Below are 17,310 nucleotides of genomic sequence, written 5' to 3' on the forward strand. Positions count from 1 at the left end.
AGGGTCTGAGTGCCCCGTGGGACAAGGTATCTGGGTCATAAATCTAGTGCCAACAACTGCACTGGAACAAGGTTGTACATTGGTGATGGAGTTGTATAATCCATCTAGACCTTATTTGTTAATCAAAAAAGATGTAACATGAAGTTGGAATATCATTATCATCAAGTAAGAAATATCATAGGTTATAACTTATGTGACTCTCCTTCAACTCAATATTTCAATTTACATTGTCCTTCATAATTTCTCAAACTATTTGCTTTGTGAACAAGTATTTTCTTGTAAACTTTTTTTAAAATTACGAGTTAATGTTGAAGTAGTGAATTAATATATGTTATGCTCTAATAATCTAAGCACTTCAATCAAAAACTTCTAATTTGCTTGGTTTTTAGGCTTAACCTGATTTGTTCAATTTCCCTCATAGTTCTACTCATCTTCATTGTTTTCATGTCCTCTTAATCTCATCTATTTATATGTTTCAGGTAAGGGAGCCAAAGCTGAACACAGCATTCTCTCTATAAGGTATTGAGAAGACTTCAGTGAAGAAAAAGGTGTCAATTTATTATAACTAAAACATTTCTCAAATTCTTTATTACTTATTTAATCTTCCTTTAATTACTTAGCCATCCTTTTTAAATTTTAGCTGCTATTTACACAATGTTCAAATATTTTCATTGAGTTATCCATGATTAATTGTACATACACATTTTTCAGAGGGTTTTGGAAATTCAAAGCATGTTTGCATTTCTCAAAAAATTAAACTTTTTTTCACAGTTTTTTTTCATTTATTATCTTCTCTTTTAAACTTACAAGATTTAAATTAAAACAAAAATATAAATATGTTTACTAGGCTTGCGGGCACATTGTACTTTTATTTTTTTCAAATGAGCCTATAAAATGGTCTCAAGGGCTATAACACACCAGCATTTATGATAGGATGCATTCTGGCCTTGATTAGAATAGAATAAATGAAGAATAACTTTGGAATAATTCTAGATATATGATAGGTCTATAATTTAGGCCTAAAGTTTTTAATCTGTTACCATATGTTATAACACTATAATCCTAATTGTATCTAACTCAGAAAAAAGTAATTACAAGAGCATATATTGAAAATGAATAAGGAGTTATGAATTGAGAAGCTAATAAAAAGCTTAAAACTGTGATCCCTAAAATCATTAAATGCTTATTTTCTGGTATTTTAAAAGAAATTATCTGGCATCAATTTGTTATAATTACAGTCTAGATAGTACAGATATATTTCTCTAAATATTTTTAGACTACTCTTCCACTTAAAAAAAAATGTGTTTAATTTATCAACAGGGGAAAAAAATAATTTAATTTAATTCATAAGGCAAGCACAGATATAGAAGTATAATATAAAATAAAAATATAAAATATGCTTTTATATTTATGTAATTGAAATTGGAATCTGCATATTCTGCTGATAGTTCCCCCTCAAAATACAGTGTACTTTTAAAGATTATACTAAGATTTGTTAATCTAAAGTATTATCTCGAAAGGTACTTCAATAGAGTAAAATGTGTCACTGTAATATGGACTAGCGTGTCTGTTCTAACTTATTCTAGTTAGCAAGAGCACTGTTGACTTAGAAAATGGTATTTAAAGGCTTGTTTCAGGGAATTGTCTTATAGGTATAGTTATATGCATTAAAAGAGTTCAAGATGGGTAGCAGGGGTTAATTGATTTTTAAAGAGTTTGGATCTCACAGTCACACAAGATCACAGCCTTGAAAGCAGACAGGCTGTATAAGACAACAAGGTCAAAAAGAACACATAGTTTAAAAAACAGTCTGAGGGACTATGTACTATACTGTCCATAAAATAAGATAAAAGTGACACCAGCTAACAAAGCTCCAGACCAGTGGGGCCTGTGTCCCAGTTTTGGGGGAACAGACCAAATTAGGAGAAGGCCTGGAATGACCAGGCCTTCTCCTAGTTAAGGATTATTCAGACCTAGTTAAGGATAACCTGGAGGGCTTAGATGTGTCCAAGTCGCTGGGCCCAGATGATCTTCATCCGTGGGTGCCGAGGGAATTGGCTGGTGTCATTGCAGAGCCATTGGCAAGGCTGTTCGTGGACTCCTGGTGCTTAGGCCAAGTCCTTGAGGACTGGAAAAGGGCCAATGTGGTCCCTATTTTCAAGAAGGGGAGGAAGGAAGAGCTTGGCAACTACAGGCCAGTCAGCCTCACTTCTATCATGGGGAAGGTCTTTGAAAAAATTATCAAGGACCACATTTGTCAGAGCCCTGCAGGGGAAGTGATGTTGATGGGTAACCAGCATGGATTCATGCAAGGCCGATCCTACCTGACTAACCTGGTCTCTTTCTATGACCAGGTAACAAAGAGCTCAGATGGGAAGGAAGAAGTCGATATCATCTTCTTGGACTTCCAGAAGGCCTTCGACACAGTGTTCCACCCAATTCTGGTGGGCAAGCTGAGGGACTGCGGCATTAACAAATGCACGGTCATGTGAGTGGCAAACTGGCTCCAGGGGTGCACCCAGAGAGTGGTGGTGGATGGGTTGATGTCAACCTGGGAGGGTGTGGGCAGCGGAGTCCCCCAGGGCTAGGTCCTTGGGCTGGTGCTGTTCAACATCTTCATTAGCGACCTGGATGAGGGTGTGAAGAGCACCCTGTACAAGTTCGCTGATGACACCAAGCTGTGGGGCAAACTGAATACACCGGCAGGCAGGGACCACATCCAGGCAGATCTGGATAGGTTAGAGAAGTGGGCGGATCTGAACAGGATGCGGTTCAACAAGGACAAGCGCAGGGTGCTGCACCTGGGGAGAGGGAACCAGCATTATGGTTATAGGCTAGGGGCTGACCCTCTCAGCAGCACAGAGGCAGAGAGGGATCTTGGAGTCATGGTTGACTCCAAGATGAATATGAGTCGCCAGTGCGACAAAGCAATAGGCAGAGCCAACCCCACCCTGTCATGCATCAACAGGAGCATCACTAACAGGTCCAGAGAGGTCTTGCTCCCCCTCTATGCAGTGCTGGTCAGGCTGCAGCTGGAGCACTGTGTCCAGTTCTGGGCGCCACACTTCAAGAAGGACGTGGAGAACCTGGAGAGGGTCCAGATGAGGGCCACTCATATGGTTGAGGGCCTCTGTAGCCAGCCCTATGAGGAGAGGCTGAGGGACCTGAATCTCTTCAGTCTCCTCAAGAGGAGACTAAGGGGGGATCTTGTGGCTGCCTACAGCTATATTGGGGTCACCAGCAGGGACTCGGGGAAAGTCTGCTCACCAGGGCCCCCCTTGGAGTCACCAGGAACAATGGCCACAAGCTGAGGGAGGATAGGTTTAGGTTAGATATTAGGAAGAACTACTTCACTGTAAGGGTGGCCAGAGAGGTGGTGCTCTCATCTTCCCTGGAGACTGGATAGGCACCTGGCTGGGGTCTTATGACCCCTGTCAGCCCCAGTGCTCCTTCCTGCCCATGGCAGGGGTCGGACTAGTTGATTTGTCCAGGTCCCTTCCGACTCATTTGATTCTATGATTCAATTCTATGATTCTATGACCAAATTAGTATGTGCATGAGATGGGTTGGAATGTGTTGGCCAGGGTAGAGAGGCAGCTGGAGCTGATGCAGCAGCTGTACCAGTGCAGCCAGGAGGCTCCTCGGGCTGGGACTGTCATGGCTGGGGCTGGGAGACAGCCATGGCCAGTGTAGCCATGGGGATGACATGGTTAGGGTCAGGAGGTGACTGGGGCCAGGGCCGGGGCAGCGTGGCACTGTATAGCACTGTGCCATGCTGCTCTCCATTAGCCTTTTCCCATCTCCATTCAGATATTCCCATGGGTGTGTGTTTGGAGCTCAGCCCCTCCCAAATTTTTTTTTCTTCCTCTACCTATGCTTTCAAGTGTACCATCCTCAAGGCAGAGAAATAGGAAAGCTCTGAGCAATGTCTGTCCCATTGCTTGGTGGTTTGAGCACTTTGATGTAAAGCAAGAAGTCCAAGCTTATACCATTTCTGCTTGATGAGAGCAGAGAAATTGATTGTTAGCTACTTATAATATATCAGTAAGGAAAAAAGTGAGAAGGCTCTCCTCCTCTAGGTTCAAATCTTGATGGTCAGAATTAATGGCTGGGTCATCTACCTGCTAAACAAATGGTTTACCAATTAGATCATATTTTTAAGTGACTCACATTTGTGAAAAAAAAGAAATAAATGGAAAACTCATGGGGATTTCATGCACCCACAAACCCTGGAGATTGTGGCAGCCATGATGTCCTGGGGCCCAGGTGTATGTAGGGCATCTCCATAGTGGGGAGCTCCTCAAATGAGGGGGCAGTCATTATAGCTTGCTTTTTCCTGCTGCAGTATGAGTCCAGGATCAGGCTTCACCTGCATCAGCAATAAGATGTGATGAGATCTAATTTATATCTCACAATTTCATCTCTTTCTGTGAACACATGGCATGGCAGGAGGTTCTAATATGTGGATCATAACAGACTGTATTGCACATTTATCTGCACATGTAGATGGGGCCTATGTGCTTTTCTTTAACCCTTTTCTAAGATCTGTCTGAATCTCTTCTTCTACCCCTGCTTTTATGTATTTGTGTAAACCTGTGTAAAGGGAAGTATGAATGTTACTTTGCAGCATTGTCCCACTTTTGCTTGATGCTATGTTAAGGTTTATACTGATTCTATGATACACACCTATATCAGGACAGGAAAGGGATAGTCAAACAAACAGGTTTCCTAATCAGAGCATGTGACGTATTCACTCATATGAATAAATATGACCTCAGGATAAATACAACCTCAGACTTTTTCCATGGAAATGAAGAGAAAAAAAGAGCAAGAGGTCAGAGGAAAATGTCAGTAAACCCTCCTCTCTGCCTATTTTCCTCCTCTCTGCCTATTCCCATTCATAAAACTGAGTCAGGGAATTGGTCTTCTTTTTTTCTTTGGCTTTGCAAGTAATTTCTCACAGTATTAAATAAACAATACACTTTGTCATGCCATGACCATATTTTCCAATTAAATAGACATTTTCAAAACTATTAATTATTTTTTATTGTGAGACCCACCTGATAAGTTCAGCTTCTTTCCTGACATTTACACATTTATCCCTTGGCACCTTAGATATGACATTTAGTCAGAGAATACTACTACTTACTTAGACAGAGAATCCTATTTATTTTCCTCATTTATTCCCCCAGTTATTGATTATTCCTTTTATCCACAGATTTTTCAGGCCAACTGCCAGCTTTTTTCTATTGTTCTAAATTTTAAATTATGAAGCCTCTGACTTTGCTATGTTATTAACCCCACTACAGCAGGATAAGCAGCAATAGTGTTAGAAGCAAAGGAAATTAAGTTTGCAAATGTCTATAAGGTGATCCATATTCAGCTGATCCAAGCTTCATCATATTCATCATGATATCTAGAAGAACATTATTGACAGAAGCCACCCCAGATACATTGCCTACTTTTTTTGATATGTTTGACAGAGAATAAGATAAAGTACAATTTAATAATACAGTGTTTTTCTATGTAAACTTGTTAAGTAAGAGAAAAATGCCAGTGATCAATATCTATGAATAATAAAATAGCCATATCTGTGAATATTTGCAAAGAAAAATATGTGTTGGCATTCACAATAGAAATTCATACAATGTTTTTCACAGTCATCACATCAGAATCTGCTACAGAAAGATAAATCACCCAAAATTTCAAAGACAACCCAAAGACAATATTATAACAAGTAACACTGTTAAGTGTTCATTTAAACTCAAAAGAGGTGAGAAATGTTGAATCTTGAACAGAAACAAATTACGTCAGAATATCAGGAAAAAAAAATCAGAGGGGATTATTCTCAGCTAGTATAAACATTTATAGTCCTATTGAAATCAATGCAACTGTAAAGGTTTTATATCAGCTAAGAATATGCCCTTAGATTTGTGCCCACCTAAGGGATCCACCAACCTACAGCATTATGCTCTCAGTTATAGAGTATGCATAGGCCCATTTCCTGTAAGGATAGTATTTGCTGTTCTTCTGCATTGCAGTATATGCACAGTGGCAGAAGGCCACCTCTGTTTCTCCCCAAAAACTCTGCTCTGTGACAATTTGGTTAAGATGGGCCTTGCAGAGGCTACATACCTTACCTTATCTGTTTAGGTAACCTGAGCTGGATACATTCCTGAGGGAGGGGGGAAACCTGCTCCCTCTTCCTATGTGACTGGCATCACATACCTGGGTGAGGGTCTTGGGCTCCCTGGGGAGCTGGGAACTGCCAGTCTGCCCAGCAACTAGTGATGCATTTCAAATTGGTTGGCTGACAGCCAACAGATGCTGACCTCCATTGGACCTGGTAAATGGGTGCGGGGAGAGGGGTGGCAAATAAAATTGTGGACTAAGTGAAAAGGGAACTGCCATTCATTATATCCCAGATTTAGCTTAAAGCAAATTTTAGATTACAAATTATATCCCTGAATCAGGAAAACATCTCTATTCAAGAGGTTTCAAAAAAAGCTTAAAATAAACCTCTTTACAACAAAACCACAAAACGTTCCACTAGCAACGATCAGAACTCAGGACTTTACCTTTCCTGTGGAATGGCCTTCTCAGTTGGCATGTCTATACGTGTACCTGACTACACAGTTGTTACTTGCTTTGACAAGTACTAAATGACTGCGCAGTAACTGCTGGTACTGTGCTGTCCCTGTGGTATATGGGTTGTTTCCAACCCTACTGCACATTAGCAATGTGATACTGTGCAGTAGCTCATTGCAACTTTGCAATAGCAGTGGCATCATGGTTCATGCCTGCCAATGTTACATTGCTATTGTGATGAGCTATGTTACTGTAGCTCATTGCTACAGCAATGTAGCATTTCATGTAGATGTACCTACCCACAGACTGTTTTCCGTCATGCAGTCTTCACACCCTAAGTACCCAGCTTCCAAAAGAAGGGTGGAAGCTGTCATTGCCTCAACTACCACATAGTCTAGTGGTATGAACATTCTTCTGGAATGTAAGAAATATGGTTTGAGTTTCCTCAGGCTGATAACGGCTCAGAAACTACCTGTCCCACTTTCTGTCCCAAGGCTGGAGAGCTACAAACTGTGTCCATGCTCTTGCCACTTCTTCCTTCCCTCCCAACTCTCACCTTCCAGTTATAGTTTTGGCTCAACTATAATCGTACTGGCTCCTGAGCAGCGCCCACCAACTGGAAAGTTTGTGTGTGGGGAGGGAAGAGGCTAAGTGACAGCAGCGCTGTACAGCTGGAAGCTGCCTGTCCCTGGCACATCTCATTGCTGCCTGGCCCCAGCATCAGTGAGGGTGTGGGCACAGGCAAATCCTAGTTAGAGGCCAGATTCAGTGGCACCATGGGCTGGATCTGGCACCTCAGTTGTGTGGCAGGCTAGTAGGGGGAGCTCCTGCGTTGAGCCAGCTACCCCACTGTACCCGACCATCTTCCAAGCTCCGAGTGCCTCCCTGGGGATGCCTCACGTCTGGCTGACTCCCTTCCTGAAGCACATTCTCTAGTCTGAGGGTAATACTGCCACCACCCAGGGCTGGGCTTGATTCTGGCTCTGCATCCCCTGGGTAACACAGGCCTAGTAGCCCTCAAGGGTACCTGACTCACTTCAAGCACTTAGGGGTGCTTCCCTCAGTCAGAAGCACAAGTAGTGGTCTCCCTTAGTCAGTCGAACCAAGGGGACCACAAGACATAATCTAGACTCACTCCCAATAAGTCTCCCACTCTAGGTACAAAAGAGAAATTTATTGGTTACAAGGGGTAAGGTTGCAATAGGGTACAGGGTAGAGCAATATCAGAAAAATCCCATAGAGCAAACTGGCATGGCTGGGTAACCTTTGATAACTCATTTGAGTTACTACAAACTACACATCTAGTTAGATCTTGGGTAGCTTATTCACAATTATCATCCAGAGGCAGGTAGAGATTCCCTCTGGAGGCAGGAAGTTCCTTGATCATGAGTTTTGAGAGAGAGGGCAAGTTTCAGATGGTCCAACTCTTCGCTGTCTCTGAGTCTTCCTCATGGCTGCTGCCCCCTCCTCCTGGGCAGTCCTTAAGTTATATAGCCATTGTGGCCTCATTTACTTGGTCCAATGGAGGCCAGCACCAGTTGGCTGTCAGCCAACCAAGTTGAAATTCATCACTAGTTGTGGGCAGACTGGCAGTTCCCAGCTCCCCAGGGAGCCCCTCAACCAGGTATGAAATGCCAGTCACATAGGCAGAGGGAGCAGGTTTCCCCACTCCCTCAGGAATGTAGCCAGCTCAGGTTGCCTAAAGCAATAGGGTAAGGTGTGTATTTTCTGCTGGGCCCATCCTTACCAAGCTGTTACAGAGCAGAGTTTTTGGGGAGAAACAGAGGTGGCCTTCTGCCACAGGCTGTATGTTGCCAGCCCCTCAGCTAGGCATTCTGGATGGTACCTGCAGGTAGTCACCTCCAGGTAACTAGGCTTTTAATGCTATCAAGGTGTCATATTTTTAGATACTTAAGTGGAGGAACTCAAGCAAAGAAATATTTTAGATCTGCCCCCAGATGGTCACTGATATACTATACCAAAATGCTATGTGTCTTCTACGGTTCTACCCATTTCTTCTGAAACAGTAACCCTTTCTTACAGAGATAATTTCTTGGACAAATCTTTATTCTAAGAAAAAAATTACCTTTTCTTTTACTGTCATACCAATATTCTGCAGTTCAGAACAAAATAACACAAATATTAACCTGAGTAGGTATTGTAGTGCTTTGCCATTTAAAACTATCTGAATGTAATACAAGAAAGGGACTTATGGCATATCATATTTTTAAGGTATAAACTGAATATCTGAAGAAAAGCAAGATAAAGAAAGAAGATCAATATAATGTAGAACCAGTAAGAATGAATATTGTTTCTCAGCTCTCCACATGCTTATCTGTGGCATAGAGAAATTATAAAATGCTGTAATGTGTCAAATAGTACCATAAGGAAAATGATAATAAGAAAAACACCAAGCCACTGTCAATATTAACATAAAAGCCAATAATGCACCAGAGGAAAATAAACTAGCAGTGCTGCAAATTAAAATTTGTAGCTATAGTCCACAGCTTATCTAGGTTTACAACAGGTTGGTCTGGATAGCATTGTCAGAAAATAAATAGAATTTTGATCCCCAGAAGTCTGTGAGTAAACTTTTCATCTGTAATTGGGCTGCACAGAAGAGGAACTGAGATTATAGTACAATTTCATGTATACTATGTGGGCTTTACCTGCTGTTCAGGTGCAGCTCCAAATGCAGAAATAACTGCTACCTAGCCAATTATGATTGCACTTGAGTATAATTTATTTCCCAATAATGTTTCCCTTGTTTTCTAACCAAATTAGATCTAGCTCTACATTTCTTATTTTAATAAGGACATTGCTAAAATTAACACTAGAAAACAAAAAGAAAGTCTTTAAAATTTAGATGAATGTTATGATTGAGATGAAATATCATTTAAAAGGTTTAGATTAAAGGACTCATCCTGCCCAGAAAATTGTTAGTAGCAGAAGTTTGGCTAGTGGTTTCAAGATAACCAAAACTTGCAACTCATATAGAAGATATATAGGCAATATACTTTTCCAAGAAGAACTGAAGATGTCATATTTTTTCTTTTTTTCAAATTTATATTATATGTAATAAAACCATAATATATTATGAATAGTCTCATCATTCTAGAATCACATTTAACACAAGCACAGAACCATAATATGTAAGTTATTTTCTTTAAAGAGTCCAGTAGAAAAATCAATTCCAGTGACAGAGAACATGGTAATATTTGTCATATGAATTTGTGACAATTTAACCCACCACCATGTACGCTAACCAGGTGTTTGTGGTCTGGAGAGGTCACTCCAGCTCTGCTTTATCTTTCAAGCAAGGATTACATTCAATAAGCTGATGTCTCACTCAGTGTCATTCTATTGTCTCATGAGGCAGACAGATGCCTATTACTACTACTGCCGACCCACCACTGGTCTTGAACCAATTTTCATACAAATGTAATGATTTCAAGTATCTTGGATATACACTTCTTTTATTTGGTATTAACTAATAAGTATCCTCTAGAACGTATGTGGCTTCCTTTCTTATTTCTACAAGTGATAAAATAAAATAAGATAGACATGTCAATCAGAATATCACAGGCTATTTTAGTCACAAATATGTTCAGTTAAAAAAAAACCAAAAATATCATTACTGAAAAATAACTCAGTTTCCTTAAAACATTCACTGTTACAATATAGTTCGCATACTACTTTTTGAAGAGTGATGGGAATGATAAGGACAAGGTATCTCTGAAGTTTGTATAAAAGATTTAGCCTACAGCAAATTTTAAAAACTAGTAAATAAACCCTTTAAAATAAAACGTGTAATGGAATCACCCTTAACTGGACTATTAAGGATGACAATATTAAATCTGACACCTCATTTCCTTGGATGCCTAAGGTATATAATAGTAGAGGGAACATGTTTATGTTTATGTAAGATCCTTTCGTTTTGTCCCTTACCCTTCCACCATTTGTTTTGTCTTTCATTCATGAAATGGCTGTAGAAAGAACAGCCGTGAGCTAGATAGTGGCTGCTCAGCATAGGCTTATTTGTTATTATGTGAAAATGACCTTTTTAATGATATTTGGGAACACACTCTATTTGTAGCACCTATCAGTAATAATGAGGATTTATTTGAATGATGGTGTGCCCTTTAAAAATCATTTTGCAGCAGCTTCCTGTGATGCTATATTAGAAAATAACATAAGAAGTTAAAATAAAATGTCAGATTCTCTTTGATACAAATCTCCTAAACCTTTTTCAGTAAAAATCACCATTTTACATTCTAGCGTCCACAGACTTCAGTATCTGTTATTGCAATCTTTCAAGTCATTCAGTGTACAAAAAAATTGTGTATACTCTCAGAGATAAGCATGTGTTCCTTACAAGTGAGAATTTCAGATATCTGTTTAAATATGATGCAAGGAGTACTGAACAAATCCTTCCAATCTTATAATCTTCTGTAATTGCCATTTCCCCATCAGACCTGACCTACTTCATGAGTTTGGGAAGCACTGGAGAGGCTTGGAATGGAAAGAAAGAAAACAATGTCAGAAATAAATATACCATTATAAATTGTCTCCCCTACATTTTGAAGAGAATTCAGCTGCATTGAGAAAGCAAGAAAATTGAACAACTGTAACATTAGAAAATGCTGAGGCAGAAAGCACAGGCTCGTAGATGCATTCTCAACATGCATCTTTTATTGGGAGTGACTTTGGAACCTGAATTAGCACCCAGTGAACTACATATTCAAGACTGAGAAAGGAAGGAAAAAAGCAAGTAAGGAGTTTGAAGTTATAGTTCAAACACCAGCCTGCATACATTATGACACAGTCCTCCTTCAGAAAGCAGTAAAATGTAAAGAACTAAAGTTCAATAAATTTCTTTTTGAGAACATACCCTGGATAATTTTTTTTTCTGTAAGTTGGCCTTGGACCACATGTACTTGTGACAAATTTGTCATCATCAATAATGGGAATTATTTTATTCAGTGTAATTAGGGAAAAATGGCAATCCCCTCCCCTTCCTATATCATAAATGTATACATTCTATGTTTGTTTTCCTCTTCTAACCCTGCTTTGTCTGAAAAATAGTATGTTCTGGTATTCTTCATGCCTATTATTTTCTCAGTTTCTCTCTCACTCTCATCTTGCTCTTTTCTATATCAATATACATGTAAAAAAACTCCTTGAAGTTATTTGCTTTCTGAATACTTACCCATCTCCCTTACTCCTTTCATCTGTAGAGCTTTTGAATATACTATTTATATTGAATATACTATTTACAACAGGTGTATGAAATGCCTCTCTTCTAATTGCATCCTAGATGCATTTAATCAGGAATGGAATTAGAAATTGGAAATCTGGACTGTTCCATGAGCAATATTCCTACCTATAATGTCTAATAAACTCTTTTCAGTACCAGAACTTCAACTTTGTTTTCTTTATTTAGGCTATTCTTATGACAGTACAGTAGTGCTATGCTGTACATCTCTTGAACTTTATAGACTATTTCACATTGTACAGAGGAAAGCCTAATTTGTCAGAAGTACCAACTAGCTGCTGCTCTCTCTGAATAGAGTAGGACTCATGAATAGTGAGAATGTTGGGCCCCCCACCAATAACTATATATTTCTTATAGATATTTACTTTAAGATCAGATTCTGATTTTTCACTCTGATGTAGTAGTAGATTACTCCAAAATGTTTTCTATTGATTTCACTTGGTTTGAAAGTTAAAACCTATTTCCATAATCCCTTCCCCTGCGCTACAAAAGAAAAGGTTAGTTGTTTAGATTTAAAGGCAATGTCCACATGAGCAATGGAGTGGGTTTGCAGCAGCACAGATAGTAAGAGCATACATTTGTGCTGCTACTTTGTGGTGCAGTACACGCCTCGGCTTGTGATCTTTCCAATGGGGCATATTGTCCTGCTGCTCTATGTTCTGCAGGGGAGGGGGTGGCTGGGGCACAGGGTGCCTTAGTGTGGGACTAGCTGGAAAGCAGCCTCCACACTGAAGCACTCTTGTGCCCCAGCCAGCTGGGGAGTGGCATATGGAGATGGGAGAAGGGTGCACGGGCTCCTCAATGTGGGAGCTCCATGTGTCTCAGCACAAGGGCTCTGCAGTGGAGGCGTGCAGACACAGTGGGGAGCAACCAGCCCAAGTCTTCCTGCTCCCCTGTCTAGAGGCACACTGCAATCCAGGAAGTAGCTGACTGGGGTGCAGAGTGCCTCAGGGCTTTACATGCAATACATGTGGTTTGTGGTCCTGCAAAGAGGTTTGTATCACCACAAACTGTATGTGCCTGCACATCTGGATCTGGCCAAAGGGTGCATCTACATGTGCCCTTAAGGCAACATGACAAACTTCAGTGCAGGTTTGCTCTAGAGTTTATCACAACTCCTTAATGGCATATGTAGTTGCTGTCGTCCAGAGGGTAGCCAGATAGCAACAGGTTGAGGAAGGGCAGAACAGCTCCAGCCTAGCAGGGGCCCAGGGATCAGCCAGGCCCCAGGCTCTGGAAGGCAGCATCAGGTGGCGGAGGGGCTGGCTGGAGCACAAGAGTGCCCCAGCATGTAGAGCCCTGTGGTAGGTGGCAAGCAGGGTCTCCTTCAGCCTGGGATGACAGAAGTATACCCCGGATCAGTGTTTACATGAGCATTTAGGTACAGTTATTTTCACTTCCATAAAGTACTGCTGTCCCCAACAGTACTATCTTATGGAGGCAAAAAATAGTTTTCTGTGGATAAATAGCTTTGCATGTGTAGACTGCTACACTTCACATCACAGCAAGTTAGTCTACTGCACAATTAAGCACAGGCATAGATTCATCCAAATTGGAAATCTTTTCCTACTTTGTGTTTTAACAATCCCCTGCTCAATGTAAGTTTAAATATCAGTTTAGCCTTTTTGTTTTCCTAAACATACTACATTCTTTCAGGATGTGCTTTTATATAGACAAAATGTATAGCCAAATACAATGCTGGCATGCTTTATAGAGGTAACTTGGTTGTAAGGACTACTTCAAGGCCCCTATGAAAATCCCTTGTTTTTCAAGGCACAGGAAAAATAAATAGACACTTCTAGTCTAAAAGGTGTGGGTGGAATTTCCTATTTACACTCTAATGAATCAATAAGCCTGTAAGAGCTATCTTGTAGAACAGAAACCCATAAAAGTTCTTAAAAACAAAGAGTGTTTTTGTAGTTTTCTTCCAACAGTGCAGAATTAGCCTATTTATTTTCCTTTATTCTCAAAGAAATCCCTTACACAGCAATACAATGCAAAGATTTTTCCCAGTAGAAAAGCTGTAGACTTTATTCGCATCCATAAAGAATAACAAGGGTGCTATTGACTTGACAGATGCAGTTCTTAAATGCACAAAATTTAGACAGCTACGGAAAGCAGCCCTCAGACTGTTTTTGAGAGAAACTCATATTTGATCTTCCTCTCAACCTGTATCTAATTTCCTGAATAAAAGTTAATCAAAGGAAAATGCTATTCAAAGAATGATTACACACAGAAATAAAGGTAGGCAAAACTTCTGTTTATCACTTCACCATGGTGGCACATTCAATGTAACTGAAAATGGTTATTAATATTATGAGAAAAGGGATGTGTGAAGCTTTAGATTTTTTAATCAGTTTTCACTGATTAAAATAATAACTTGCTACCTTTCATCTTCTAGATATATAAGAAACAAGAAGAGAAGAATACAAAATCACTCTCCTACAGCCATAATAGATCTCTCCCCAGCCACTTAGATATGATATAGAATATTTCTATCTAACCTATTAAATACAGAGTAGGGGGAAAGACTGAATTTGCTTAGTAGATCACTTTATAATTAGGGACTATGGGCCAAACTCAGATTGTAACATAAATTCAACATGTTTGCTAAAATTCATTAATTTACCATAGATTTTCATTGGTACAACTCACTAGAATTCCCTAACAGAACCCTAGATTCATAGATTTCATGGACATTAGGGGCTGGAAGAGACCTCATGAGATCATTGGGCCCAACCCTCCCACCATAGGTGGGAAGTCACCTAGGATCAAGAGAACCCAGCAAGAAATATATCCACCTATTTTTTGAAGGAGTCCAGACCAGGTGCTTGCACCACCTTTGTGTGGGGGTTGTTCCAGACCCTGGACACATGCACTGTAAAAAACTTTTTTCTTATATCCAGTCTAAATCGACCTGCCTGGAGTTTATGCCCATTAGACCTTGTTATCCCATGGAGAGCTCTGGTGAACAGGTATTCTTCCAGGTCCTGATGTACCCCTCTTATGAAGTTGTAGGCTGCCACCAAGTCCCCCCTGAGCCTTCTCTTCTCCAAACTGAAGAGTCCCAAGTCCCTCAGCCTCTCCATGTATGGCCTTCCCTCCAGGCCTTGGATCATATGAGTGGCTCTTCTCTGGACTCTCTCAAGCTTCTCCACATCCTTCCTGAAATGGGGGGACCCAATATTGGATGCAGTACTCCAGCTGTGGTCCCACCGGGGCCGAGTAAAGCAGGAGGATGACTTCCCTAGTTTTGCTTGAGATGCATTGGTGGATGCACACCAGAGTTTGGTTAGCTTTGCCAGCCACAGCATCACATTGGTAGCTCGTATTTATTTTGTGGTCTATCAAGACCCCCAAGTCCCTTTTGGTCATGATGCTAGCAAGTGTAGCACTGCTGAGCCTGTAAGTATGTTGGGGTTCTTCCTACTGAGTCGCAACACCTTGCACTTTTCTGTATTGAAGGCCATCAGATTTTGATCAGCCCACCTTGAGAGTGTGTCCAAGTTGGCCTGCATCCCCAGCCTGACCTGCAGTGTAACCACCCTCCTCCATAATTTGGTATTGTTTGTGAACTTGGCCAGTTTACATCTGACTCCCAAATCCAAATCACTGAAGAAAATGTTAAAGAGAGCTGGCCTGAGTACCAAGCCCAGAAGGACTCCACTGGTAACCCTGTGCCACATTGATTTGCTTCTTTCAACTAGGATTCAGTCTCTAATATTTACCGGGTCCTTTCTGTTAGCACTGGATTTATGACCCAGATACCTTGCTCTGGGCAGACTCAAACCCTCATACTGGCCACAACCTTTCCATTCAATAATAGGCAAATTTTATTGATACACTGTGATAGCTGATAAGAATAATGCAAATAATGCTATATCTACCAGTCCTAGAGCTGTCATCAGAGGGAAGGTATGTCTGGCCAGGATGCAAGCTTCACTCTAAGGTTCTCTCTTGAATGTCAGATGTCAGCAACCTGGAGGTTGGAGGTCAAGGCCCAGTGGGGTGGATAAGACGGGCTGGTGGTATGCCCTCTGTCCATGGTGCCTTTGGTTCTCCTGTCAGAAACATTTTTTTGCTCTGAAATCCCTTTTTTTTTTGGCATTCTTTTCCCCTCCTGATGAATTTTCATCCATGGGCATCACTAACTGGTCTCTCACCATGGTCATCACCAGACTGTCCATGTTCTGTCCTATCAGCATATTATTTCGTTTCACAAACTCATCAGATGCACAAATCCTATTCTGGGCTTTCCCAGTATCCTCCTAATTTGGTCTTTTCACCTAAACCAGAAAGCCCAAGGTGTCTCAGTTAGGCACTGTGACCTGGTGCCACCTTATCTCATGTTACAGAACAGTGTGGAATTTGCCTACAATTTCGCAGCCTGTGTATCTATTCCTGTCTGTCTTGAAGGCTGTGAAATTGTGTGATAACCAGGCTTTTAAAAATCAATTAACCCTTGCTATTGCCTTGGACCATTGTTCTAATGCATATTTATTTTACCTATAAACCAATTCCCAAAATCAAGCCTCTAAATACCATTTTCTACCCATAACTTTCAGCATAATTTAGGACATTGTTCACAGTCAGGAATCTATGTATATGCATGTTGTGACTGTCATACATAGTAGTATGTTTGTGTTTTTCCCAGATAACCTGTAAATAATAAAGTCATTTAGGCCAAGATTAAAACAAATTAAATGGAAATAAGGCTAATAGCAAGTTTATTTTTTTTCCCATTTCATTTTTAATATTGTTACAGTTATGCTTTCCACCCATTATCCTCAAAATGGCTGATTGTCCAACTCCCCTAGCTATCTATTTGGAAATAGATAATTATCTCCTCCACCTCAAAACATTTGTTCGGATATTTGGTGGATCTTGATATTAAAGAGCCCTGATCACTTCACAGTTCAGAGTCTCACAAATGTTTTCCTTGTATCCATAGAGCCAGCCAGATTTCTCCTCTCCAGACTTTTTTTGGACTGGCATTTATTTAAGTCTTTGATGTTGGTTTTTGTAATACCTTAATTCCCAAATTGCTGTGAAGTATACAATTTTATAGGTTTCTACCTTTTATGCTATCAAGAGAGTTGTCTTCTTTCTTCACAGTTTCTCGTTTTATTATTGAAAAATCCATTTATTGGCTTTCACCATGTCTCTAAAACACACACACATGCACTCAAAAACCTTCTCCCATGTAGGCTTTAGGGTATATTAAAATCCTATTTTGTTTTACAGGCACCTTAATCTTATTTCATCTTTACTTCCAGTTGAGAATTGGTGAAGCATTGAGGTAAGCCCTAGTTATATAAGAAACAGACAACAAACTTCTAGACATTAAGGTTGTTAGTTTTCTTAATTTCACAGTCTTCATGGGAGGTTCTGTAAAAAGGCTTTATGAGGTAAGTAAAGGACATTTTGGGGCAATAGAAATTCAGCCT

General features: G+C 40.3%; 1 long non-coding RNA gene across 1 annotated transcript; it reads left to right on the forward strand.

Moving 5' to 3' along the window:
- The first annotated feature begins 479 nt into the window (after window positions 1-479).
- LOC149874872 (uncharacterized) lies at window positions 480-12,000 on the forward strand. Its single transcript, XR_016439974.1, has 3 exons — window positions 480-548; window positions 2,355-2,488; window positions 11,062-12,000. It is a non-coding gene; the product is annotated as an uncharacterized LOC149874872 (long non-coding RNA).
- The last annotated feature ends 5,310 nt before the right edge of the window (window positions 12,001-17,310 follow it).

Source organism: Crocodylus siamensis, chromosome 1, assembly GCF_052110815.1.
Source record: "Crocodylus siamensis isolate JL-2025a chromosome 1, ASM5211081v1, whole genome shotgun sequence".
Lineage (NCBI taxonomy): Eukaryota > Metazoa > Chordata > Crocodylia > Crocodylidae > Crocodylus > Crocodylus siamensis.